Source organism: Zootoca vivipara, chromosome 12, assembly GCF_963506605.1.
Source record: "Zootoca vivipara chromosome 12, rZooViv1.1, whole genome shotgun sequence".
NCBI lineage: Eukaryota > Metazoa > Chordata > Lepidosauria > Squamata > Lacertidae > Zootoca > Zootoca vivipara.
In genome coordinates, this window is record NC_083287.1 from 48,111,792 (window position 1) to 48,128,796 (window position 17,005).

General features: G+C 44.1%; 1 protein-coding gene across 2 annotated transcripts in view; it reads right to left on the bottom strand.

The window, feature by feature from the left end:
* The window catches only part of DPP6 (dipeptidyl peptidase like 6), a 508,150-nt gene that overhangs the window by 155,461 nt on the left and 335,684 nt on the right, over nt 1-17,005 (bottom strand). The gene's annotated exons all lie outside the window — the stretch shown is intronic.

Here is a 17,005-nt window from a genome sequence, read left to right on the forward strand (position 1 = left end):
TGACTGAGCTGCTCTGATGTCACCATGAGACTTTAGTGTTATGGATAATAGTTTAGGATCCACTTACAAAGTGCCTTATCCCTCAGCCTTGGAGAACCCTTTATTGCAGGGGTGAGGATCCTGTGGTCCTCCAGAGGTTGTTGAACTACAGTTCCCATCAACCCCAGTCAGTGTGGCAAGTGGTCAATGATAGGAGATGAAGTTCGACAACATTTAGAGGACCAAAAGCACCACAATCTTCTTGCTTAGCTCCATTCCAGCATGTTGGATAGCCAGCATAATAGAGGCCCCCATTAGTTATACCATCTCCTGCTCTGTTGCTTTGGTTTGGGTGGCAGGCAGCAGAGGAAGATTTTGAAAAAAGCAAGTAAGTAAAAGGAAAATAAGAGGAAGAATGAGTTGGGAAATTTCATACTTTTTTAAAGCAACAAAATTAAGGGGAAAGGATCAGCAACATGCATTTATATATGCAAATTCTATGCACTGTGGTAAAGGCATTTTGAAAATTGTAATAGATTCACCCTTCCCCTACCCTTGAGAGGCAAAGAACAACCACTATCTTAATCTCGCAGCAAAGGGCATGGAGATTTAGTGATTTCCCTAATGCGTGCCAATGTTAGCCAAAGAGTCAGGAAAACAATGTGGGTTTTGTTATCTCTGTTCACAGCCAACCCTTCCTTTCACATTAAAAAAACAACAACCCAATAGAGGTCAAAAAGGAGAGGGGGAATCAGAGAGGCAGCTGGTGCCAAAGTGAGTAGGCTGCCAAAGCCTAAATCAACTTCTCAAATAATCAAAAACCCTTAGACCCAAATGCATGCATGCTGTTGTTTTTGGTACTTTAAAACTAGCATAAAACCTAAAAGAGAATGGCAGAAACTATTAGATGCAGCGACTCCTCCCAGCCCGGGACAAGGGCAATGTTGCAGCCCCGTGATCAATAGAGGGCAATGCTTAATCAGCTGTGAGTTGGCTCACCTGCATTAATGGTTGCCTATTACTGAGACATCAAAGAGGGTGGTTAGGGTGACTTTCAGGACAAACTGAAGAAAAATAGGCAATCCAAGTGAGATATGAACAGAACAATCCTTTTAACTGCTACACAATGAGACAGCAACCCCAGTTCTAACACAGCTTCCTTAACGTGCAATCCTGAAATTCTGGATCCCCTCCAAACAGATGCCAAAGTTTTGTGCTAGTTTTGTGCCGTGAACCCTGTGTTTTGTGCTGCCCCCTGAGTTATTGATACAGCAAACGGTGGTCACAAGTTAATGCCCCAAAGTCCAATCCTGTCTGATAGACTCCAGACTGTTGCCAAAGTTTTGCGCTACTTTTGTGCCCCAAAGCTCACATTTTCTGCCACCCCCCAAACTGAGTAATTGACAAACAGGGAGCCATAGGTATACCCTCAAACCCAACATTGCCCAATTGACTCCAAACTGGTGCCAGGGTTTTGTGCTAGTTTTATCCCTATTTGGTTTTTATTGAATCAGAGGCGAACCAACACATTTTAGTGCCATGAAAATAAAATAATAATAATATCCGGAGGGCAATGGCACCATCTCCCCAGTGGTAATAAAAATACAGCAATCAACTAAATAATTGTAATTTTTCTACATTTAGGGGAAAAACTTTCAACATGCAGAATGGTAGGCCTTATTTTATGTGAGGTAATTGACAAAGATAAACATAAGGTAGAATATCTAGCATTTTTGTTACAAGGCCATGAAATAAATACAAAAAAGTTCTGGACTCAGGAGCGCTTCATTTTATGTACTCAGAGGAAGAAGGAACAGTAAACACACTTGGGCCCAAGTAGGTAACAAGCATTTGCAAACCTGACTTTGGGAGCTAGAGGACTAATAGTCTGTTTTACACAGCCACATTCCTTCTAAGGAGAGAATTGCCCATGGTGCATCATTTGTAGTCATGTGCAAGGTTTCCAAAACAGTGGTGAGTAGGGCCCATTGGGACTGATATGGCAGAAGGCAAGGAGCCCAACAGCAGGGGGCACTAGAGGCAAGTACTTATAGTTTTGTCCCCCTCCTCCTCCCCTCTGCTGAGCTCTACAAGGACAACACTGAGACAGATGAGGGGGAAGCTGTCAGGCAGGGCCATCACCCCCTTGGCCTGTATGAAAGAAGGCAGTTGGGGGCTGGCTGAAGGCAAACTCAGCTTCGTGGGCCAGTGCCCCATTCACCCCAATGAACCACCATCCACTGAAATTGAAAGGGGGAAGAAGCTGGCGGATCAGGACCATCAAATGGAGGCAGTGGAGTTCAACCCTTTTCTACCCACTGTGACTGAGAAGAAAATATCCCAAAGAGGGAAGCTCCACTTAGCACTAGTGGAAGTTTTCCTGCCCGGGGCTAAGAGCATCTGAAGGGTATATATATATATATATATATATATATATATATATATATATATATATAATCTAAATGCCATTTGTGTAGGAAAGGGTTAAAACCCACCACCTGTAACATGCTGCGGACCTTATCCCATCCTTAACTGATATTTATCATTTTCAAAGCAGGCACTCAACTACAGGTGATAGCATCTAGCTTCACAGGTAGTTTCTTCCTGATATTCCACTTGAGTTAAGAAATTCATCTGGCTATTTCAGAGTAGCGTAGATCATCACAATAGCAGTAGTAGAAACAGAAATAGTGATACTATACTAAGCACCTAAAGCTATAATTCAGTGCTTAAAACCAGCCTTGATAGATGCTCAGACATTATTATTACTATTATTATTATCTTAAAGGGGGGTGGGACCTCACATGGTGAATGAAGTAATCTTAAATGTACATCTAGTTTACATATAAATCTAGAAATGCATGCTGTAAGTCTTGCAGAAGCCAGATCAATGCTCAGTAATACAGTCAAACCTCGGTTTATGCCTACCTCGGCGAGCGACCGCTTTGGCAAGCGACCGCTGTGGACCCGGAAGTGTTTACATCCAGGTTCCGCGGCGTCGGATGCGCAGACGCGATCTGTGCAGCATGTGCATGCGCAGAAGCGCTCTATCGCGCTTTGCGCACGCGCAGAAGTGTGCCTTCGGGGAGTGACTGCTTCGGCGAGCAACCGCCTCCGCGGAACGGATTGCGGTCGCAAACCGAGGTACCACTGTATATTTGTTGGGGGGGGGGAAGTCTTGGGGAGAAGATTATAATCAACCTCTGCTAAGAAATATTTGGCCAAGCTGCTTTAAACTGCACAGTTCAGATTATTTCCCCATCTGCCCTATGTGAATGCTGAAAAGATACACCATAAATCCCCCTTTTTATGTTCTATGGGCCATTTGCCATGGGTGGAGATGGTAACAGCACATTATAAAACCAACAGTGCATATACAGTATTTGGAGCTGGAGTCTAATCATTTCTGCTTCCTGTAGAAACATCCTAGAAGGCAGGTAAGGATGCTTAAAATAATTTCCATGACTCAAGAATTATTTCCAAGATTTATGGCTTCCATCTCAATTTCATGATTACCACTGGTTAATTCATTATATCATGCCCTCATCCACTCTCCAACTTTTTGAAAACTGATGTGCCCCTCCCTCATTAGGGATTCTTTGATCTAGGTTAAATAAGTCCAGCAATAATTCAATTCTGGCCTCCTGCTAAACATCCAGGGGAGCAGGGTTATACATTGATGGTTCCATCATGGAGTGCATAGGAGGGAACTGTTTCTTTGGAAAGCCTGACCACCTCAGTTTACATAGAATCACAGAATTGTAAAAAGTTCCCATCATAAACATCTCTAAGAATTTCTAGCATTGCCTCCCTCCCAATCTGTAAAATGTCCATGTTTGTGGAAACTCATGGAAGATAAGGGTATCCACAGTTACTCATCATGATGGCTACATTGCCTCCAGGCTCAGTTGCAGGGAATCATGAACAGGAGACAGGCACTGCAATGTGTCTCTGAGTACCAATCCCTGAGGAACATGAATAGCGAGAGAGCCGTTGTACCCATGTGCAACGCAAGCCACGAACTGCATGCCCAGTGAGCGCAAGGTTGGTATGGTATGGTGGAGATGATTTATATACTGCTTTTTAGCCCAAAGTGACAAATGACACTGCTCCCCTTGTAAATCTCTCCTTGACAGATGCTGCTTTGAATATAGCCTCAGGCTCACACACCCATTTTCAAGGCCTGCTGCATCAGAGCACCTTCAAAGTGGGCATCACCCAAGAAGAAATAATCAGGAGTCTGGTCCATCTCCCCCAGGTTCCCCCCACTGGCCCTAAGGTGGGCTTTTGATCTGATCTGGAAGGAGGCTTTGTAGTAGCAGTCAATGGGACGGGGTGAGGTTTTGCTGCTTACTTGGTTTCCCAGTGATTGCCACTCAGAGACACATTGCAGTGCCTGTCTCCTGGTTACTGAGAGGGAGAGTGGCAGGGAAGGAGAGAGGCTCAGTGGGGGCAGTTTAAGTACAGTGGTGCAGCCACGCCAACATTTCCCCTCACCCCACCGACCTCCCCTCCACCTCCACCCTCTTGACAGCCATCTGTCGGGAATGCTTTGGTGGTGTTTCCTGCTTGGCAGGGGGGTTGGACTGGATGGCCCTGGTGGTCTCTTCCAACTCTATGATTCTATGATTCCTCTTGGTAACCAGCAGCTAATCTGGTATTGGGAAGACACACCAGCCCATCCCAACATCGCTGCTGCCTACTACTGTTCCTTTGTAACATTTGGAGCACACAATACTCCCCTTACATGCATTCTGAGGAGGCACAATCAGAAGTACTACCTCCCTAACCTGAACAATAATTTTCATCAGAATGGGGAAATGAGGTACGTTAGATGCTCTTTGGGGAAAGCAAGCGAAAGAACCAAACATCAGCATTCAGATAGATTTTTGCTAGTAATTTCTACAGTACATCTCAGTGCATTTTAAAGGACTTGTTAATACTTCTTTATGGTACTTTATTTTTTGGTAAGAAAAGTGAGTTGCTGGTACTCATATCTTGCTGGGAGTGCCGTGAGTGCCAGCACAAAATGGCTGCCATCGGTAGCAAACAAAGAAGAGGGGCCAGCTTTTTTTTCATCTTCTCCTGACCTCAGGCCCATGGGGTGGCTCTGTTTTGCTTGATTTCCAAGGTCACGCCATGTACATTGTGGATGGCAGGGGTATGAATCTGGGTTTCTCGCATCCAAGCTGAACATTACAACACCCCCTACAACATACGACGACCCTTAAAATAAAGGTTACAAGTTAATAAATTTCTCTGCCACAGCTGCACTAAGGGGAACTGAGAACCTGAGGGTAATTGGGTTCACGGCCGCGGATACAGTATTTATAGGTGGCCTGATTTAAAGGCATTCAAAGTCAGTGGAAGTTTCCTGGGCACTGTGACAAGCTGTGAGATTTTATAAAATAGATTAAAACGGACGATTCCAAGGCCCGGCATTCTTACAAATCTGTAGTGCCTAGGGCACTTTTAATGTATTTGTCTGAGAGCTGATCTGGATCTCGGGCTTCATTTGTAAAGAAGTTTCTAGTCCTCACATATACCGGGGGGGGGAGGGGTTATGGAAAATAGTGGTAGCAAGCAGGGAAATGCAAATGTTTAGGCCCAGGAATGAGAAAGACAAAAAAAGGGACCCACTGTTATTTTTATTTACAGTGGACTTCATGGCTCACCAATGCGGCACCCATAGGTGCACATGCATATCTTAAACCCCACTTGCACTGCCCCCTCCATGCTGAAGTGGGGTTTTAACGAAGCCTTCTCTTGTAGGGTTTGTGTCTGCCATTTGCAGAAGTGCCCAGGACCTCAAAAGCTTGGAAACCCTTGATGTGGGCAGTTACACTCTGCTCCTGGTTGATCTAACTCTGACTGACCTGGCCCAGCCTTCTGCAGGGACTCACCTGGCCAGACCAGAGCAGAGTGTTATAATCCGGAAAAGAATTTAAGAAAGGGTCTTTCCAGCCCATGTCCCCACATAAAAAAAAATCTGTTTGTGAGACCAAGCATGATATAATTTCCAACGTTGCTGTCATGTTCAGTTGTCACTTTGCTGTCACTTCTAACAACTCACTAGGAAGAAATTTGTCACACTTGTTAGTTATGCAGATTTATCACCACTTCAAAACAGCTGGCAAGCAAAAGTTTTGTAGCTGCCTAAATGCTTCAAGAACTCAGCCCTCCCCAACCTTGGGTGAAGGTCATAAAAAAAAAACCTGTGCCAAAGATCACTGAGTTCATGGTGGATAGCTCAATGAAAACATCGACCCAGTATGCAGCAGCTGTGAAAAAGCTGGATTCCATGATAGGGATCATTAGGAAAGGAATAAAAAATTGACAATATTTGCAATGCCTTTATACAAATCTAAAATGTGACCACATGTGGATTAGAGAATAATTCTAGTTGCAGAAAAGGGTAATCAGAACTATTAAGAGGCTAGAAAAGCACCCCTAAGAGGAAAGGTTGCTAAGTCTGGGACTTTAAGTTGGGGGGGGGAATACGTAAGTGGGGTGGACATCAAAGAAATGCAAAAAAACAAAACAACAAAAACAAAAACCCCACCCATGTGTGGAGAAAGTGGAAAGGGAAAAGCTTTGGAATAACCAGCCTCATATTACCAACATGCTTAAGTCTAATTAACGCCCGAAGGAGTTAATACCATAAAATAAGCTGTCCTGCCAGACTTAGCTATGCCCACTTCCCTTACCACGGGAGGTAATGTCTACATGAGAAGCTCACTATGTGAAGAGGTTTGAGCTGGTTGCTCAAGCTCAGACTGCATGGCTCTCACAAGCCACACTTGAGTTCCTATTCCAATAATTTAGGAACTTTCACCAATGTAACTAAGCCAAGAATTACTGCCTGTGTAACTATTTCTGAATGCCGTATGGATAAGCACCATAGCTGCCAAGTTCTCCCTTTTTAAAAAAAGGGAAATTCCATTATGCTGAATAGGCTTCCTCACAAGAAAAGGGAAAACTTGGCAGCTATGATAAGCACATGAACCTGGCCTTTTGAGAGTTTGCAAGTAAACCATTTTTAACTTATCAAACGTGTGGGGAAGATGAAAACGTTAGAACTCACTTTAAAGAGCATATTTTAAAGGTCTATCAGCCTATTTTTCCATGCTTCACTTGTGCTGCATATTATTGACTTTAAATCTCTGCTGGGGTTCTCTATTGGCATCCAGGAATTCTCCTTTATGTACCTATATTTTTCCTTGAACCAACAGAAGTTCACCCCTACACGCTGCATAGTTAAACTGGAATCTGTTGTCGCAGGATGTGATGATGGCCAGCAATTTAAGGGATTAAACAACTTCATGGAGACTAAGGATAATAATGGCTACTAGCTACGATGACTATATTTGCACAGAATCATAGAATTGCAGAATTGGAAGGGACCACAAGAAACATCTAGTCTAACCCCTGTAATGAAAGGAATCTTTTGCCCAACATGGGGCTGAAACCCATCACCCTGAGTCTCATGCTCTAGCAACTGAGCTAGACTAGTTTCTACAAAATATACTCAGCATGCCCCTGAATGCTAGTTGCTGGGGAGTAAGAGGGGGCTTTGGTCCTCATGTCCTGCTTGTGAGCTTCCCAGAGGTATCTTGTCTGTTCACTGCAAAAAAGAAAGTTGTGGAACTGGACAGAACTTGGGTCTGATTTAGCCAGACTCTTGATAGATAGGCTTTCTGGGGAGTGGGGCTCAAATAATGAGACTTAACTATGAGGAAGAGCTGTCATCCTTTACTGACTGCATCTAATTATACAAAACCTAAAGAAAGAAGGGCTAATTCTCCACCTTCTAATCTCAAGAAACCTACTTAGCTTTTACTATTAACGACACTGGAGTCCACACTGTTACTAATCCGAGGGAAAAAAGCCCCTGCACAAATTGGGTGTGCAGAGTTTCAGCTCTTAACAAAGCATCAGCAACACATATATAAGGAGCAAGTGATCCTCTTAGACACTTGCTTTGTACTTTGTGTAATGCTGAATAATTAAAGCAAGGCCTAAATGGCCTTTGCGTATTAATCGAAACTGCGTTAAATCTTGCTGCACAGCTTCTCCACTTTCTTTGTTGTTTAACTCATTTTCTCCTGCTTACATAATAGCTTCAAATTGGCCAAGAATTTGATGTGTAAAACAACCAGTTTCAAAGCTTGAGCTCAGCTCTGTTACATCCATATGTAGCACCTTTTGAAAAAGAAGAGAAAGTCAAATTTGTAGCTATTAGTGTCTGCTTACAAAACACCATATTACCCAACCTGCTCAGGTGTTAACTCCCTTCTGTCTGCATCACTTTCTAATACGGAGCCAGAAGCCTGTATTTTAATGTGATAGTGCCTGTTATCCGGATCCAAGATGGCACAGTTTCTGAATGTGAAAAGGATGATCGGATGGATGGAGTCTGGAACCCTTCCAGTGCAGGAGGCTGTCAGTGAAATCATTACTGGCATGTTTATCTCCAACCAGCCAAAAATCTGTCACCTAGATGACCATAGGATATATCTCCAGCCAACTTCAGACAAATGCTCTCCAATCACTGCTTCAATTTGCCCTTTAAATCATCTTGAAAATAAACAAATCAAAGGAGAAACATGCAGCTAAAACACACCTATTACCTATGACTAACCTCTCTCATTCCTTTTTAAACTTTTATTTTTTAAAAGAATCATATTTATATGCATATTAGTATCTCATTACTGTTTGTTATGGCGTTTGGTTGCTGCTCTGCGAAGCATAAGATTGGGCCACAAATCAGTGATTCTCAACGTCTTTGAGGGGCTCAGGGGAGATATGTGTGTTGCTCACTGAAAGCAAAACCTCTGAAATAACAGCTAGATAAGTTTAACTCCTGTTTCTGCAAATTATTTATTTGTTAAATTTCAACTTAAACAACTATCGAGTTCTCAAAACAGTTAGCAACATATGATGATGATGATTAATAATAATAATAAAAATAAATTTCCCCCATAGTATAACAAACAACAAATATATATTTTTGTATGCAGTTTGATATTAACCCCCCCCCCAAAAAAAACCCAACAACAACTGAGCACGCACAACAGAAAATTTGGAGAAAAACTAAATCCAAACTACACATCCATCCAGGATATTTTAGTTTGACATTAGATTTTTTTTACCGATTTTAAAAATCTTTTCCTGTATTTTATTCCTTGTACACTGCTTAGAGACGCTTGTAGCTAAACAGTATCTAAACTGGTTAAAGAAATAAGTGGGTCAGGTCAGTTTTTATCAGAATTTGCAAAGAACAAAGCCCTCAGGCTTCTTGCTAGGAAGTCAACTTAGCACAGAGCATTAACAAACCTCTGATGTATTCAAAGGATTTATGTAGGGGAAATATTTAATGAACATAATTTACATATGAAAACCAGTTAAAAAAGCTAGCAATCCCATGGAAAGAAACAAGATTAAAAAACAGAGGGTCTACCTTTAGCACATCTGAGTGCTACTTCGGCTGCAGGTGAACTTGGCTGCACTGTTGTATCACTTGGCTCTCATATAAACAGATACCGTATTTTTCAGTCTATAAGACGCCCCCATGTATAAGACGCCCCCTATTTCGGGGGGCTGCAATTTAAGAAAATGGGGGGGGGAGATGGGCCCCGTGTATAAGACACCCCCAAATTTTGGACATTATTTTTAAGGGAAAAAACCTAGTCTTATACAGGGAAAAATACTGTAAGCACCTGTAACATTCCTTGCATTTGTCCCATTGAGGAGCAGCTACAGGTAATGCTGCAAATGGTAAGAAAAGATCTAAAATGGAGGGTTTTCAAACACTATCACAGCAAAACCCTTAATTCAGACAAAGCAGCTGGACCTCCGCAATGATAACTAACAACCTGGCCCTTATCTCTGCGGTGCACCACTTGCAGAACATATAGATCAGAGCTCTAGATTCCACACATGCTTTAGCATAGCTGTGATGCATGCAAACCTCCCCACACCCCAGCACTGGTGCACATTTGCACTGGTAAAGTTCTTCTGCCCAGAATCGGACACTATTTTTGCACTTTCCTTCACTGCAACCAGCTCAACAGCAGGCATAGGACACAGGGCTGTAAATGACTGACTGGTAAATGGCCGCCTCTTGGTTTTCTGACCTAGATTTGGGCACATCGAAGGAAGTGAGGAAGATCAGTGCTCCCTGGAGCCACAGGTGGTCTGAAAAATTATAAATAATAAACAATCAAACGGGACCTGCAACAGAATGTTGCAGTGCAGAGTGCTCCTGCTCACTGTCAGCCACACTCTTTTTCAGGATACACTACACGGGAGTAGCCTGCGCATGAAGTGAGGCGCATGAATTTGCCTCAGGCAGCGGATCCTGCCCTCTACCGGCCTCACTGCCACTTGCGCCACACCCTTGCTCCCGCCGCGGTGTTGTGAGGGTAAAAAGAGGTAAAGGACCCCCGGACGATTAAGTCCAGTCAAAGGCAACTATGGGATTGCGGCGCTCATCTCGCTTTCAGGCCGAGGGAGCTGGCGTTTGTCCTCAGGCAGCTTTCTGGGTCATGTGGCCAGCAGGACTAAACCGCTTCTGGTGCAACAGAACACCGTGACAGAAGCCAGAGCGCATGGAAACATCGTTTATCTACTTGCACTTTGTGCTTTTGAACTGCTAGGTTGACAGGAGCTGGGACAGAGCAATGGGAGCTCACCCCGTTGCAGGGATTCGAACCGCCAACCTTCTGATCGGCAAGCCCAAGAGGCTCAGTGGTTTAGACCACAGCGCCACCCGCATCTTGCTGTTGTGAGGGTACAGTTGTTGTGATGGAGCTGGCGGCAGCATGGGCACGATGGTGGGGATAGGGTGGGGACCCATATCTGTGGATTGTGTGTGTCTGGGTGTCAAAATGCACTGACACCTGTCAGTTTGTCCTATCACCCAATTTCACATTCCCTCTCTTGCCACCTTCAACTATTAGTTAGGATTCTGTAGCCACTGAGTCTTTATTGGTCTGCTTTCGGAGTTCTTTTCTTAACATTTCTTTTAGGGGTTTCTCCAAGCCTGCTGATGCCTCCTGCTTGTGGATGGCTGGCGCTGTTATGGCTGTAAAAGCGGCGGCACTCCTGCCTGAAGCCCAGAAATAGAGGGGACGACAAGATTCTCCCCAACCTCACAATGAACCAGTGCAGTAAATGGATGACACCATGACTTAAGCTCATGACTGAATAGTGGAAGGGGATTGGTTGGCACATGCAGCCCAATCAGGGCTCACAGACACAAGGCTGAGACTCCCTTAGAAAGGTCTGTATGCAAGAGATCAAAATGATGAACTTCTTATAGACGGAGGCCTTTTGTGGACTATTAATAAAAAAAATACTCTCATCAAATGAAATCACAGGCAGGAGTTGAGATAAAAGCAGTGGAAGAAAAATGATAAAATAACAGTAACAGAGAAACTTTTTGCAATAGGTAAAGCTATAATTCAGCAGAAAAGGTTTCAGTCAAGGTGGGGGTGGATAGTCAACTTGTGAAACAATGTAATTATTTGTTACGAAGATTATTGTGAAAATGTTTGAAAAAATTAATATATAGCAAAGAAAAAAAGGAAAATAGAGTTTATACCTTCCTGTTCACTTGTTGCGAATTCTAAGGGGGATTATCTGCATTTTAGAAACTATGTACCGTATATTAATAGCCCATTTCCCCCCCCCTCAAATCTAGAGCTCCCTCTTCATTTTATCTGCAAATAAATTGTTTTCACAGCTACCTTTCAGACAGAAATCTGCAGAGCCAGAAGCAACAGTGTGCTGATGCTAGGTAAGAGCTTATTGCGATGCATAGTGAAGATGGGATGCATAATGGGCCTCCGTTTTATTTCTGCAGGTTCGAAAAGTGCCTGTCAAAATCAAGGCAGGAATATTAAGAAGAGAGTCAGTGTTATTTTTTGCTATTTGCTTGCAACCATCATTACGCTGGTAGGCAGGTGGATAATGAATGCTGAAGAGGCCTGCCAGGGTCTGTGCACCTTAGCCCCAATCCGGCAAGGAAATGTCAAAAGTGCGAAGCTGTGTTCTGCACCTGCAATTGCTTAGAGATGCAGACCTGCAGCTGATGACAAATGAGCATTTGTTCAGAGGTGACAGTGGTTTGGGAGGGGCCTTTGTGGCCCATGGCCAACTCACCATGCTCTCCTGGAAGGCAGGTGTGGTGGCTAGAGTGTTGGACTAAGACCTGGAAGACCCGGGTTCAAATAAAACTAACTGCTGCTCCAGGTATATTGTGTTCGTGGGTACAATCTTGAGACACACCAAAAAAACTTGCCATGTGTAAACTATGCCTGCATATGTAGTGGTTAGGGTGTTGGGCTAGGACTCAGGGTACCAGGGTTCAAATCTGAATTCAGCCATGAAGCTTGCTTGGTGCCATTGACCCAGTCACCGTTTCTCAGGCTAACCTACCCACAGGGTTTTTGTGAGGACAAAATGGAGAGAGAGAGAGAGAGAGAGAAAGAAAGAGAAAGAAAGAGAGAAAGAGACCCATGTACACCACTTTGAGTTCCTTTGAGGAAAAGTGGAATATAAATGTAATGTAATGTAAATGTAAATAAAACATTTGTTCATAGGTTTTGTAGGTCTACCTAGTGCTCCAAAATCTGTTTGATCCAAGAAGACAGTGCGGCAAAATATTAGAGCATGTGCAGTGACACATTTTCCACCCTAAGAAACAACCCCCCCTAGAGCTAATAGACTACCTTTATCTAGCTCCAATCCCCATGCAGATCTGCAACAGGATGAGCTGGAAATGTTTTTGATATGGATAGAGATGCTCTTCCTTATCCAAAGCATTAGCTGCTTTGCTACACTAGAGATAGATCGAAGCTCTCGTGCCTTCTTCTGTGTCATGGACTCGCTTGGATGCAGATGCGGGGGGTGGTGGTGGTGGTGGTGGTGCCAGCTGGGGAATCTCCAAGCGATGAAGGCTCAGAGCCAGGGTACTGGTGGTGGGAGGAGAGAGGGAGAAGAGGGAGCAGGCGGGGAGGTGGGGCTGATGGTAGTTATGAATGCTCAGTTACTGGACAGCCACAGTTCCTCATCCCTAAACTGAACTAAGTGCCTGACCAGGGACAGAAAAATCTGTCAATAATGGTTCCCCTCCATTTTTCCACTTGTTAGTTTGCCATGTTTCAAACTCGGTGTGTGTGTGTGTGTGTGTGTGTGTGTGTGTGTGTGTGTGTGTGTGTGTTTTAAATCTTCATGAAAATTCATCAGTATGTTTCTGTGCAATTTAGCCTAATACATACATTTTTGAAAGCAATTTTCTTTAAAGACAATGCATTTTGTATGTGTGTGTTTTCACCCCTTTAAGCAATTTTATGCACATTTTGCCCCATAATATGCATTTCTGTATACTGTAGAATTCTTTTTCTTGTCAGCCTTCATCCAGAAAATCTGCAAGGGGGTACCTGCAGACTAAACTTATCAAAACGCAAGTCACTTGATTGTCACTGAGGGGTCAGGGCACAAGCATTTGCTGAATCAGAAAATGAATCATACTGTTTAAGAAAGGACTCATAAAGAGCAAAGGAGTTTTAGTTTAGAAAATGATGGCTTGATGAACGATCTTTCAAGATGTAAATACTCAGAGACTTCCAGTGACAAGTTTGACAGGTTTAAGCCAAGAGAAAGTCGCTAATTTATTGCTGCAGAATGTTGTGACAGCACAAGTAGCTTTAGAAAAGGACAGAGAAATCCATGGAAGAGTATGATCTGTCTACTGCTACTAGATACTTGTATGGGGCGACTGCATATTCCTGCATTGCAGGGGTTTGGACTAGATGACCCCCAGCGCCCCTTCCAACTCCACACTTCTATGATTCTATGTAGAAGCAGGATTTTGGCACAACAATGCAGGGTGTTCCCTATAAAACCCTTGACAAATTTTCTAGAGTGTTACACTACGGACAGCAAAACCTACCACACATCCTGATGGGGAATTTAAAGCCTTCCAGCTTGCAGCACAACCGTTTGCAGAAAGTGCTTAAACAGCCATGAAAGATGGTAACTGAGCCACAGAAAAGATGCCTCAAGTGCACACTGACCTATATTCTGCCGGCTTTATGGCACAGTCCCCCACTCCCCACATTGCATCACAAGCAATACATGATTCACATGTATTTGGGAAGACTGCGTTGAGTCATGGAATACTATTGTTCTGAAATGACAAAAGACACTGCCAAAGGGGGGGCAGGGCGACTCCACTCAACGTTTTGCCAGGCAACCTAACCTCATATGAAGCTGAGAAGGAATGGCTTGCTCAGAACCACCTAGTGAGCTCAAGGTGTGAAATCAGACTTGTGTCATGCAAGGACCAGGACCCAGCGACCCCACTGCCATTTCTGTGCCACTGTTGAGCACTAAACAATATATTGTTGCAACAATAACAGCAAAAAGCCAAAATACATTGCAAGAATCCATGGATTTCTCACAAGTGAGGGGTCAAGGAAAGCAACACAAGCCTTTTCCCTTTCACGGCATTTGGTTTTTCACCCTTTGGGCCAGTAGACTTTTCAAGGTCAGAACACCACATTACTGTAATTTTCTGCCCCTCTCTTGCTGCATCTAATCTGTACCAGAGAACAAAACTCTGCTATTACTTCCAATCTCTGTAGCAGCCCAATTAAGTGGAAGTATTAGGCTGGATTGACTTAATCCCAGCAATTCCTAATGGATTAAACAATCTTAAATCTAAGGACTTCAGTTGAAGTATTTTGTGGACTGGAAATTTAGGTTTGGCAGATCACACAAGAGCAGAAGCAAACAACACATTTCAGATTCAGATCAGGCCCAGAAGCAATATCCTAGGGCTGTGATTTATTTATTTAATTTAATGAATTCCACACATCTCCTCTGAAGCCAGATTATATTTTAGCTACACAGAGATAATCTGCCAAATGTTATTCATGCCTTCATTGCAGTCAGACTAGATTACTGCAATATATGAGACCACCTTCAGTAGTACAAGTAGCCTAGACACAGCATGGATAGTGGCATAAAATTGGAAACGTCAATGGCTGCCTCATTTCAAAATGCCAGAATGGCCACCTAGTCGTTAGCTTCGCCTGAGCAAACACAGGCAGTAATTTCATATATTACATGAGAGTTCAGTTGCAAGAGTTATATGCATATATAAAAATCACTTATAGTCAGACTGCCCCATGGCTAGTGGGTGAGCAGAGGGCAGGGAGAGAGCGAATCCCTAGCACACCCAGAACCTTTGCACCAAGTGGGCATCACTCAGAGTATATTATTATTGTCCATTAAATTAATATCCTACTTTTGCACCCAGAAGAGCCCAGATTGACAAAAAGATACACAATTTGAAAACAAAAACAAAACAAAAATGTTCCGAAACAGTTAAAACATTCCAAAAACAATTGCAATTAAAACCATCTAAAAGCAGTTACAGTTGAAAACATTCTTCCATCCAATGATCTGGGGGCTGCCAGGAACAGATAACAAATGCCTGGCTATAATAGAATTGTGAAATATAAATCTACTAAAAAAAAAAAAGCAAACACATTAATGGACACCTGCCCAAAACTTTCGCCTCTTTCCTTCCCTGGTCCAATCACAGTGAAGGCAGACGGGTAACATTTTAGGACAGCCTGCCTCTTGAATCGCATCCTGTTGGTATCATCCTATCTGCTGGACCACTATCTTCCTTTTCCCAGGGCAGAATCATTAGATGCAATGTGCATGAGTCAGATGGTGAAGAAAGGCTACCGATCAAAATCTTTCACTTGCAACTGCTATCGGCTTACCTGATCCAAGGGTAGCAAAATCAGCACTATTTTTTCCTGACAGACCAGTTGTCTGGCATTGCTATCTTTGAGAATTTGCTAGTTCTCCCCACCCCCACCCCCTGGAGTAGATAAGGTAAATGCAGTGTGTTGACTCGCCATGAATGCAATTCTTGACTTGTCAAGGATGGTTGCTTCTCTAGTCCAACACTCTAGCTCAGGGTTGGCTACCCCCCCCCCAGTTTTCAAGGGCTATGTGGCCCTGTTACAACCATCTTAGCCATAGAGGCTAGTGGCGCGGGGAACCACAGTGCCAAGTTCTGGAGGGCGCTGGAGGACGCCATGAAAGAGGTGGAGGCTGGACGTGGCACCTCCCCGCATCAGCTCGCCGCCCTCACCCGTCTCCGCCATGCCGAGTGACACCCGGAGCCTCCATCCCATCGGAGCGCTGCCTGCCTGGAGGGCGGCCTCTTGCCTTTCCCATTTCCCCCTCGACGAAGGGGCCCTCAGGGCATGGCGGTGGGAGCTGCCAAAGTGCCAAGGCCCACCACGATGTGCACACTTCGCCAAACCCTTGCAGCCCGTGAGGGCTGCCAGGAGGCGGCCACCCGCCGAGGGCGAGCCCTGGAGCCTCCGCCTCTTCCCCGCTGTAAAAAGGTGAAAGGGGAGGGCGCCGGAGGGATCTTTGAACCACGGCGTCGGATATCCTTGAGACGGCCCTGGTTACAACCTCTCTGAGGACTATATGCTGGCAGTGGGTGGGCCCCAAAAGTGGGACCAGCCACCCCACATTCTCACATATACATGACAACAACACGTATATACACCAGAGCACACTCTCACACACATCACAGTAGGGTTGCCAGGTTAGGAGCATCCCATAATATTCCAGTTCCCAAACCTGAGACCGAGGAGCAGTACCTGGTGATGTCACAGGGTGAATCTTGGAGATGGAGGTTAATTGGGAGAGGGGAACAGAGAAGATCTGACCCCCCCTCTCCCAGAGAGCATATGCTATAATTTGCACTGCCTGGATGAAGCTTGCAAGCAGCAGCAGCAACAACAACAACAGCTAATAATAATAATAATAATAATAATAATAATAATAATAATAATAATGGCACTCTTGTCCATCTGGAGATTCAAGCTCTCCACCTGGAAGTCTGGCAACCCTACATCACACCCACAGACAGGCACAGATTTTTCAGCTTGCTGACTGATCCATGCTGCTCAGCAGAGGAAGA